This window comes from Triplophysa rosa, linkage group LG3 (assembly GCF_024868665.1).
Source record: "Triplophysa rosa linkage group LG3, Trosa_1v2, whole genome shotgun sequence".
NCBI classification, from domain to species: domain Eukaryota; kingdom Metazoa; phylum Chordata; class Actinopteri; order Cypriniformes; family Nemacheilidae; genus Triplophysa; species Triplophysa rosa.
The window spans coordinates 13624942-13635914 of NC_079892.1; the positions used below are offsets into that span (position 1 = coordinate 13624942).

Below are 10973 nucleotides of genomic sequence, written 5' to 3' on the forward strand. Positions count from 1 at the left end.
AAAGTCCATAAAACAATCTGAGACCTTGCCTACCAACCATAAGTGTCCACGTAAGTGTGCAAGACAGCTTTTTTCAAAAAAGGCCGTTTTGGATGAGTATTTTGGTATAAATTTATGTACTTTGCCTGCCATGACATATCTGATAATATACACCTTCCATATACTTTAATGTTATACCACATTATTTCATATAAATGACCCTGGACCACAAAACAAGTCACAAATAACACGGTTACATGTTTGTAGCAATAGCCAACAATACATTGCATGGGTCAAAATGATCTTTTTTTATGCCAAAAATCATTATGATATTAAGTAAAGATCATGTTTCATGAAGATATTTAGTAAATGTCTTGCCGTAAATATATCAAAACGTTATTTTTGTGAGCAAAATCGCAAACAAAAATGGCCAAAAACACACCTACAAACTTCGCTCGCTGCTGCCCGCTCTTTGGGAATTACCCAAAGTTTGGTATCTATGTAAAGCTTAGAATTTCAAGCTGTTGGATTCATCTACTCTCCACAACGTCATTACAGCGGTAAGCCAATAGAGAGCGCTAAAACAACCCTGTTTCTTCTTAGCAATGGCCTGCAACAGCGCCTCTGATGGACAACTTTAAAGGGGTCATATGACACGGCTAAAACAAATATTATGGTTTGTTTTAGATGTAATGTAATGTGTATACACGATTTAAGGTTAAAAAACGCTGTATTTTCTACATACCGTGCATGTTTGTATCTCCTCTTTGCCCCGCCTCTCTGAAATGCGCAGATGTTTTGCAAAGCTCATGGCTCTGAAAAGCGAGGTGTGCTATGATTGGCCAGTTCACCAGTGCGTAGTGATTGGTCGAATACTGCAAGCGTGTGACGGAAATGTAACGCCTCTTACCATATTTGGAACATCAGGTTCCAAAGCAATTGTGCTGACAGGTACGCCCACCTTACTTGTGTATACATTTGGGCGGTCTTAGTCAAATCATACCACGAACTGATGTAGGTTTGTGGGGGTGTGGTTACACGAGGCGTTTCAGGCAGGTCTGGGTGAGCATTCGCTTTTAGATAGAATGCATCTTTTGTTTCCGACACTTTCATTTTTGCAATTTTACGTGTCTAACACATGCATGGGCAACTTATAACACAACAAAGACACAGAAAAACACATCTTCGAGCCATATGACCCCATTAAAAGCGGTTTACTCAATACATAGATTTTTGTGCACTCTCAGATTCCAGATTTTCAAGTAGTTTGTATCATAACAAACCATACATCAAAGGAAAGCTTTATTCAGCTTTCAGATGGCAAATCTCAATAAAAAAATTATCCTTATGACTGGTTTTGTGGTCCAGGATCTAATATTATACTTCATGTGGTTTCAAAAACAGTTTGAGATGTAAACTCACCCCTTGACCTTTGATGTCATTGTCATCTGTTCTTCCTAGTTTAGCACAGACCTTTTCAGCACAAATGTATTAGGTAGAACATAGGATTACAGCATATGATATATCTAAATTCATGTAACCACAACTCAACCTGTATTATGCATGGACTTCACAATTTTACATGCTTCTACATTTAAAGGGGTCATATCATGCCCGAATTGAATTTTCCTCTTTCGGAATAACAGTTTGATTTTCTTTCAAAACATTCTTTACTTTCAGAACTGAAAACTTCTTTCCTGCTCCAAATTAGCACTTTTCATTGAAACTAAGCTGCAAGAGTGACTCGTTCCAACATTTTCTCATCAGTCTAAAAATTGTACAGACACTTGTGGGATGTACCAACTGCAGTTTCTTTATACACCTCTGATGGAAACACTAAAGATTACTATACATAAATCAAACTAGAAATGCACGATGGTGGAGTCCATAATTACAGAATTGTCTCTCATAATGAATAATTGTGCTCTTTTTTTAGTCCTTATTTATAACCACACTAAATCAAATCTGCAACGATACTCGGTATCACCCAATAGTATTGAGCCACACATTTATATAATAAAGAACAACACAACTGTGTCTCCTTACTGGAGGGATTAAGAAAGCTCAGGCGAGCACACTGTCTTCTCAGATTATAGATCATGTCTGGCTCACGTTCAGTCTCCGTTCTCTTATAAACTCACATACTTATTGGCCAAAAGACAAAATACAGTTTTTAGTGTAATGAAAGTATGCAATGTGATTTATTGCCTTGTGTAAAATGTAATTCTCTCAACAACATGCCTTGAGGTGCATCATGGTAAATTGACAAGCCACGGAAATTTCACTGAGATGGATTAGATCAGATTTTGCTCTTGGACTCTGCCCAATGGCACTGGAGAGTAAATTTGCAAGTTAGTAACTGGTATGGTGTGCATTAAAGATGTATTAGACGGGGTTCAAAGGGCTAAGCCGTGTTTCCTCCAGTTCTATACAGCTGGATGCAAAAAGCTATCCTTAAAACTGTTACTCTTTATGTCTCCATATGGCATATTACTATACGGCCAAAACAAACACGAATCATGATTCTGAATAAACTGTTCATTTAAGTCTTTGGAAAATAATTTACGACTCCTGAACAAAACCTGAACGAAAATCAAAACGTAACAAAAATTCTCTCTCCTTGCCGGAAATCTCATACATTTCCATGAGAAACAACGAGATGTGCCCTTTCTGTTTCCAATGAAGCCGTTTGCTACAATTTGTAGCGTTCCGAGATGTTGAAAAGTTTTTGTAACTACACACAAAGTTCATTGAAAGAAGAGAAGCCCATATGATGGGAAACATGCGACAGGGTTGGCAATGGTTCACGAGAACATTTGAACAAAATATAGCCAAACAGCGTCAGGGTTCCCATGCGGGACATAATTTTGGCTTGACTTATCCCTAAAATTCACCCTTTTTTCCAAATTCAGTGTTCTCCTTTCACCAGTTCTTATCAATACTGTCAGAAGCAGAAGTTTCATTTCATTTATCACCAACTTTATCATCTTGGTACATGGAACAACCCAACCCAAAGAGAAGACTGCCTGTCTGCACTGTATATTTGCTTCATTCATTTATTTGATTATATCTCTTTTCATGAAGTATATTTATTGTATTCGCGAAATGTGCTGAAGAATGTATCATGTCATTTTCTAGAAGACAAAAATGGCATTTTTCCATACTTTCTTCACAATGCAATATGTTTCTCTGACATCATCATCTAAATAGCACCGCAGACAAACTCCCTGAGCATCCAAACACCAACCTGCTAAATAACTCTCTCCCGATCATTTACAGACAGGAAAGAGCAATTCCAGGCTGAGAAAAGTTCAGCGATAATTGATTTGACGCAGGCCAAGACCCTCGGGGGACGACCCTGCGTGTCTGTCTGCCTAACAAAAGGGAGCGTGTAAGAAGCGCTGGTCTCCCACAAAACCCAGTCCGAGAAATCACAAATATTTGTCCCGAAACACATTCCAATAATAATAATTTAATCACTGCAGCAAACGGCTGGCAGCACAGCGACCACAACGCAAAGCACTCTCGAAGACGCGTTACCCTGACGTGACCTTCTGGCAATTGAGCGTTTTGGCGTAGGAGAGAGTCAGAATTATGAAATGTTTTATGTGAAGCGTGAACCCCGCTGCCATATCTGGCGTTATCGTATTTATATCTATAGCACAGATTGGGGGAAGGAAAATTAAACACAGCTTTGCCAAACCCAGTCGAATGTTGAGTTCAAAGACAGAAGTTCAATTGAGAGTTCTTCCTGTAGCCATCAAGAAAGCTTTTCCCATGGAATAGGAACATGTTATTCCAAACAGACATGCAGAAGACCTACTGAAGAGTTTTATATCAGCTCGGCTGCCATATGTAATCGAACTGCTTATGTTAATATTATTTTCAAAGACCATGAAATAATTAAGCAACACGCAATTTGCAAAACCCTGCCAGAATAACAATGCAGATCATCCATCTTGGAGATTTTGTTGTGATGTTCTCATGTATATTGAAGTGGATTGAAATAATGCCAATGTTTGATTCATAAATGTATGAAATAACATATGGCAGCAGAATTTTGCAAATAGGCCCGATTCCACAAATTAGTAATGGCTTTTCCGCAACAGAACAGAAAGAGATAGAACACAGGCCAACGTTAATACATTTCATTTCCATTTTTTAAACAAATAATTACAGAATCCCTTTAAGGTTTGAGTGAACTTGCCAATATCTGTTTTGTCTCAGCAGGACAGCTACTTCTATTGTACTTCATAGCTAATTAGTTCAAATCAAAGAGTTTAAAAACGTACGATTCCCGGAGTCTCTCGATTGCACGGTTGCCAACTTGATAGAAGTACAGCGGGATTACCTGTTTTCCTTGTGTAAAATTCTACTTATCTGCCTCATTTGCAGAAAACACTGAATGCATCTGGCTTGAACCCGAGTGCGCCGCTACTTCATTTGGTTTTATGTAGAGGATTTTAAGGACCTTTGGAACAGAAGGAATCTTGGGATAGGATCAGTCACCAACCAACTGCTGTTTATTTCTATGGCGCTGGCCATATCTAAGACATCAGGGATGGATTATTAAATTATTAAATCAAGAGAGAAATTACCAAAGCTGCAGACTACAGTGGTCATATTACACATTTTGTCTCAGTTTATTTTACTCCTGAGGTCAACTTATAATGATAACCAAGAAGGTTTGTGCCAGAATTTCATGAATTCCATTTTCCATTCCATTTTCCACCCTCTCGCTGACCCTTAGCATTAAACCGTCTGTTTTTGTTTTTATTTGTGCAGCTGTGAAGTCGAGACTTTGATTAAACGCCCCAACAGCATCCACCTGCAGAACTAGGACCGATGTAAAGGCGGAGCTTATAAGCTGGGGGGCTGGGGCCAAAGTGGTGGGTGCCGTTAGAGACTCATCACTTCCACCTTCTTTCTTTATGGAGAAGACCCTAAAATGCACAGCTTCATTCAATCTGTTGACCAAAACAAGATTTCCATCGAAACATCCAATTAGGGTGCACTGTAAAACTTTGCTGTAATTTCGCAGCATTATTGCCAGTAACTTACTGTAGATTTAATGTACAATTTTGTTTTAAGCATAAACTTACCCAGTTCATATATTTTTCTTTCATAAAACAAGACTAAACATCTTGGGGCACTTTTCTTGTTATGTATGTATCGTAATTTAAGACGTTTTAAATATTTTTACAGAAAACAAGAGAAAAATGTTTAGGAAAAACGTCATTTTTTGCAGTGTTGCTGTGCTAATGCCAGTCTGTTCTTGCACATTTTGAATCTCAAAAGTCAAAGTGTTTTGATTTTGATTAAAGTAATGGAAAACAGCACTAATTGGAAAGTATATTAAGTAGTAATTAAATCTACAGTAAGTTACTGGCAAACCTGCTGCAAAAACTACAGCAAAGTTTTAAAGTGTGGGACACTGATTAGCTCCTCCCCCTTTTAAAACTTGATGAGAATTGAAGAATGATCTCATAAAACTTGTTGATCCATATTGGAGGAAGTGAGAGAATGTATGTTTTTAAAGGGATAGACTCTTAAAAAAAGGTGCTTATAAGGTTCTTCACAGTGATGCCATTGAAGAACCATTTTTGGTTCCACAAGAACCATTCAGTCAAAGGTTCGTGAAAGAACCATCTCTTTCTTACCTTTTTATAATCTGAATAACCTTTTTTCCAGTGGTGTAAAGTATTGGAGTAAATGTACTTAGTTACTTTACTTAAGTATCTTTTTGGCTACTTTGTAGTTGTACTGAGTATTAAAGATATTAGCAACTTTTACTCTCTACTTAACTACATTTTTGAACAAGTATATGTACTCTTTACTCCACTACATTTGTAATGACTAATGCAATTACACATTACATTTTGCATGGCACCTATCTTATAATTAATATTGCCATTTACAGGGCAATGAAGGTACTACAATCTTGTGGATTTTGCCCTAACTTACAAAAACTTGTCAACATGGCTTCTTTATATGAATATGAGTGCAGTATCAGGTAGATGTCAATCGCTGGCGGTTTATACACGGTTAGCCCTTACCCGCTATTTCTACAGTAATATATTGGCAACACTCTTGCCAGCTAGTTACTGTAGGTCACACATCTACAAAAGCTCTTATTTTTAAAACTAACTCTTCCTAAATGTGCTCTAAACATGTTTGCTCAAAATTTGACCATATGGTGGGACTATTGCCATGAAGTGATGTAAACCAGTAAAAAGAATGTATAGTATTTCAATTTTCAAAAGTGCTCTCACACTATATAGACAAAATATTAACCTATAGAATGAGTCGGACACAGAGAAATGAACAATCCACATATGAATCTCAACAATGGTGACAATCAACTGAACAGCTTCATGCTGCAATGCATGCTGGGTACATAGTACAAAACTCATTCATGATTGTTTGTCACCATTGATGAGGTTTGTATGTCAAGTGTCTAATTGTGTCTCAATTGCAAAGAAAGATTTTCTGACAGAGATCTTTCCATTATAACATGTGATCACTTTACCAAACATATCTTAATAAATCTTAAATGCTATATTATTATTATTTAATGATTGAATTCTTTCAGATGTATCTTCAGTTACTAAGCAAACATAAAGTTGCGGTTCCTGTAAAGTCCCTTTCAGTGTTATTGTATAAGTGTACATTTTAAAGCTACAAGAAAGTCAAAGAGTCCAACCAAAGCAAACACTGATCGCCATAATGGTGACTTAAAACACAATTGAACCACTATGAACTCGAGTTCAATCTCAATAAGATCTTACACAGATGACAGAAATAAAGTGAAAGTGGTGTCTGTAATATGTGAAGATGTTATTGATGTTTGTGTTTAATTCTCCTCTGGTGAAATCTTGACAGATTTATTGTGTTCATCTGTTATTTACACGTGTTCATCTAAGACTGTGTGACTTAAGTGCGTTAATAGATTCTTTATAATGTATCTTCAAACAGCCATTGCAGTAGTTTACTGTAAAACACCTACAGTAACTAGCAGGCAACAGTGTTGCCAATACAGTATATTACTGTAGAAATGGCAGGTAAGGGCTAACAGTGTATGTGAAATGAGGACATGACTGCAGCTGGCCATGAGGCCCAAACCAGCATGTCCAGTGCAAAAAGGCTTTGACTTTTTGATTTTACTTAACATTACTTTATTTATCCGTTATATTGAAGAGACCTTTTTGAAGGAGTTTGGTTTACTTATGAGCAGTTGAGCTTAAATGAGACTTGGGTGTTTGTAATAGACGTACAGTAGGTTATGATGTCGGCCATGATTTGTTGCAATTTTGAGGTGTTCAGTCTTATTATGATTTAAGAAAATAAATGCGATTGCTCTCCTCACGAATCGACTGTTTCTAGTTTTTCACTGACGTGTCTCTTAAGTGTTGAGGACTAGTGCTTCTTTGAGCCTACATTCAGTATGAGTAAAATACTCAAGTACTGTTCAAATCAGATACTCGAAGACTTTTACTCAAGTCGTTTTGAAATTGGTGACTTGTAACTTGTAATGGAGTAATTTTCACTGCAAGGTATCTGTACTTTTACTTAAGTATGGTTTTCAGGTACTCTTTACACCTCTGCTTTTTTCGCCACAAAGAACCTTTTATGAAACAGAGAGGTTCTTCGGATGTTAAAGGTTCTTTATGGAACCATATAGACAAACAAGGTTCTTCTATGGCATCGGGCAAGACAAAGAAAGGGTATCGCCATTGTTCGGTTACCAACAATCTTTCAAATATCTTCTTTTGTGTTCAGCAGAGAGAAGAAAGTCATACAGGTTTGTAATTAGAAAAAAATAAGTAAATGATGTAAGCATTTTCATTTTGGGGTGGAACTATCTATCTAAAGCTTTTATCTTTTAAATGAGAATTTTGTGCTTTATTTGTTTGTTTCATGTTTTCTTAGTGCATTTAAGTATTCAATCTAAAAAATCAGGCTATTTTGAAAAACTAAATATTCTCATGGTCTGATCCCTTTAAGCTTCAATTGTTCTTCTGACTTTATTGTTGTTTTTGTAAATGTGGTAAAATGATTAAAAAAGCAATTTGAGAGTTCTGTGTCCCAGATGCAAGAACTAAACCAAAAATAACCTAAAAAAAAAAAAAAACATTTCCACCCCAATTAAAAAAGGTGTGATGTCAGTTTAAACATACTTGTAGACATGCACGGACAGCTTTTGCTGTTGCATCTTAATGTATGAGTGTTTGCTCAGATCACACATTTACAAACAATGCTACATTAAGGGACATTCTGTGTTTCCTAACCAACTCTCCTAATGGGCTGGACAATTGTTACCTAAACAATTGTGTTAATGAGCAGACTGAGTCATATCGCACATGCTTTTGGTTAAGATACAAGTGTTAACAATGGATAGCAACAGAACGTTCTGAGAGGCCTGGGAAAGTCCCAGTTACAAAGCTTTTATTTAGGTCAAGTAAGGTACAGCTGGTGTCTCTCAGCATCCCACAGATTTGCTCACGGGCTGCACTTCAAAGACAAAAAACGATACTTATTAAAAGTGTGTTAATTAATCGTTGATGCAAAAACAACTTCCAAATGCTTCATCATGAGCCTGGGTACCAGGTGCAAGAAAGAAGGTGGTCTTTTCACACTTGAAGTCGTTAACCCCGGGTTATTCTTAACCCCAGGTAAACAGAATCCTGGGTTATCTGTTTCACACGGCTTATAATTTACCAGGGGTTAAGAAACAACCCTGGGTATTCATAACCTGACAATTCACACTGTACATCACTAAACCCTGGGTTAACATTCTTATTTGCATAGTTGCGGTGTCAACAGTCATGATTGGATAAATACTGCAGCGTCAAACTGACTGAATAAAAATAGTGCGTGGTCACTTTAAATAACCACCTCGTTGTTCGGCATCTGGTAAAAATGACACATCGCAATCCTTTTTGGCTGTTTTAAGCCTCCTAAGACATTACTTACTCAAATAAATAAAAAATTCAAAGGATTGTTTACACAGCGCACAGAGTTTCTGTGACTGTGCGCAGCTCGTGAAATGAGGTAAGTGCCGTTTAGTTTTTGATTGGGTGTCCGTTGCTAAGCGTCTGGTCATCATTCTACCCCCGCTTCGTTTCACACTGCACACGTTTGGCACCGCAATGCAGCGTTAACCCTGCAAAAGTGGTGCTAACCCTGCCCCGGGTAAAATGCGGGGATAACCCCGCTTCAAAATTACAAGTGCGAAACATTCGTTTACCCGGGGTTTAGAATGAAGATAACCCGGGGTTAAGCGCAGTGTGAAAAGCCCTACAGACTGCAAAACTGCCTGGCGAAGTGATACAATCTTTTCTTGTCAATAAATAGTCAAACTAAAAACCACTTACGCTTCAAATCCATGTTTTCTGTCATTTTAGCTAGTTCTTTTTACAGTGATGAGTGTTCGAGTGTTTGTTTTTTCTAATAAGTTTGATTTTAGTTAGCTGTTATAAAAAGGGGTGTGGCAACATGATTTGTGTTTTGTGATCGAGTCTGCGGGAATAATGGGCAGGACCTTCATACCTCGGCTCCACCTTACGATTATTACTGTACAGATATAGAGTGGTGCAGAGATTTTAGCATTTTAGCACTCTTCCGGTTCTATCGTCCCAAAGTCAATAGGTTTTTTGAATGGGTTTTTGGTTAAATGCCTAAAATAAGACCTGTGGTTAACAAAACCTCTAAATATTTTACATTTTAGACATAAAACACACCTGCTCGTGATTTTTTAAAGATTTATTGTGACTTAAAAACGGCGGTTGCTAACAAGTTGCTAAAAGCAACTACTTCCTTTGGTGGGAACATTTAAATGTCATTGCGCATAAAAGTTCTCACAAATAATGCAACATGGACACAAATCTCTAAAAAACGTGGATCCACAGAGTAATTCATTACCAGGAAACACGTTTTAATAAAGTTTGAAAAGTTGTCAGAGGCTTGGTGGTGGCTCCAAATGACAACATCGAAGCAATAATGTCAGCGGCCATTTTTGAATATATTTATTTTGAATAAAATGGTATGGTTTTATGGTCTATCTACGGTAGCACCTTTGCTGTTTGTGACTTAACATGTATGGTATGTAGTGTCATACACTATGTTATTTGACTTAAAATATTTTGAAGGTACCCAAAAAAATCCTCCATCTAAAATAAGGATTATTGAAGTCACCACAAAAAATCCCATCCTTGGGGTCTACGTTATCCTTTACTTACTGTATTAAAGACCACAAGTAACAATTTACCAAGCAGAAAGTAAATCTTATTCTGAATATTTTAACTAGTTGCATGTGTACAGTATATGAATTCAATGGTTCATTTTCCTGATAGATAATATATAGATAGCCTGAAAGATGTCAGATATTAATTTCACGTGCTCTTTAAACATCTTTAGTATGTTGACAAGATTACCAAACATTCTGTGCGCTTTTACAAAGCACTTTGACTAACTTTCATGAAGATTTGTCATGTTTAACAGCTTCCAAATGTACGAAACTGTTTGTTTACACTACAAATTCACCAGAAAACAATATGAAATCTCTTTAAAAAAAGTGAAAGAAACGGAACATATTTCACTACTTTAGTATTTAGGCGGAAACGACTGTTGCTATAGTAAATCTGTCCAACAGCATGTCGATAAAATAATCCATACGTGTGCTTTTACAAACATCTTTAGCTCACTCTTGCACACATTTAAACAACTTTCTTGCATAATTAGTCCAGAACGAGTTAGTAAACTGCCATTAAATAAAGTAAATCTCCAGTAATGACTTTCAATGAACCTGTCAGATGAGGATATAGGCTGCACGTGAGGTCCATCGTGCGGACGCGCTTTGTTACACTGACGTGTCATTGGAAATGTAAGAGGAAGCACCGGACTCACCCGTGATGTAAAGTTTCGCAGCAGGGTACCGGGCAAACTCACAGCTGTTGGCGGGAACACCGGGGAAAGCTCGGCCGGGACAACGGTCT

General features: G+C 37.3%; 1 protein-coding gene across 2 annotated transcripts in view; it reads right to left on the bottom strand.

Annotated features, from left to right (window-relative positions):
* LOC130551831 (zinc finger protein 469) overlaps nucleotides 1-10973 on the bottom strand; it is a 237125-nt gene extending 226152 nt beyond the window's left edge. Inside the window, exon 1 of one of the 2 annotated variants that reach the window (XM_057329784.1) lies at nucleotides 10885-10973. The gene's annotated coding sequence lies outside the window, so the exon portion shown is untranslated. The remainder of the gene's footprint in view (nucleotides 1-10884) is intronic. The other variant, XM_057329785.1, reaches the window with a different exon arrangement.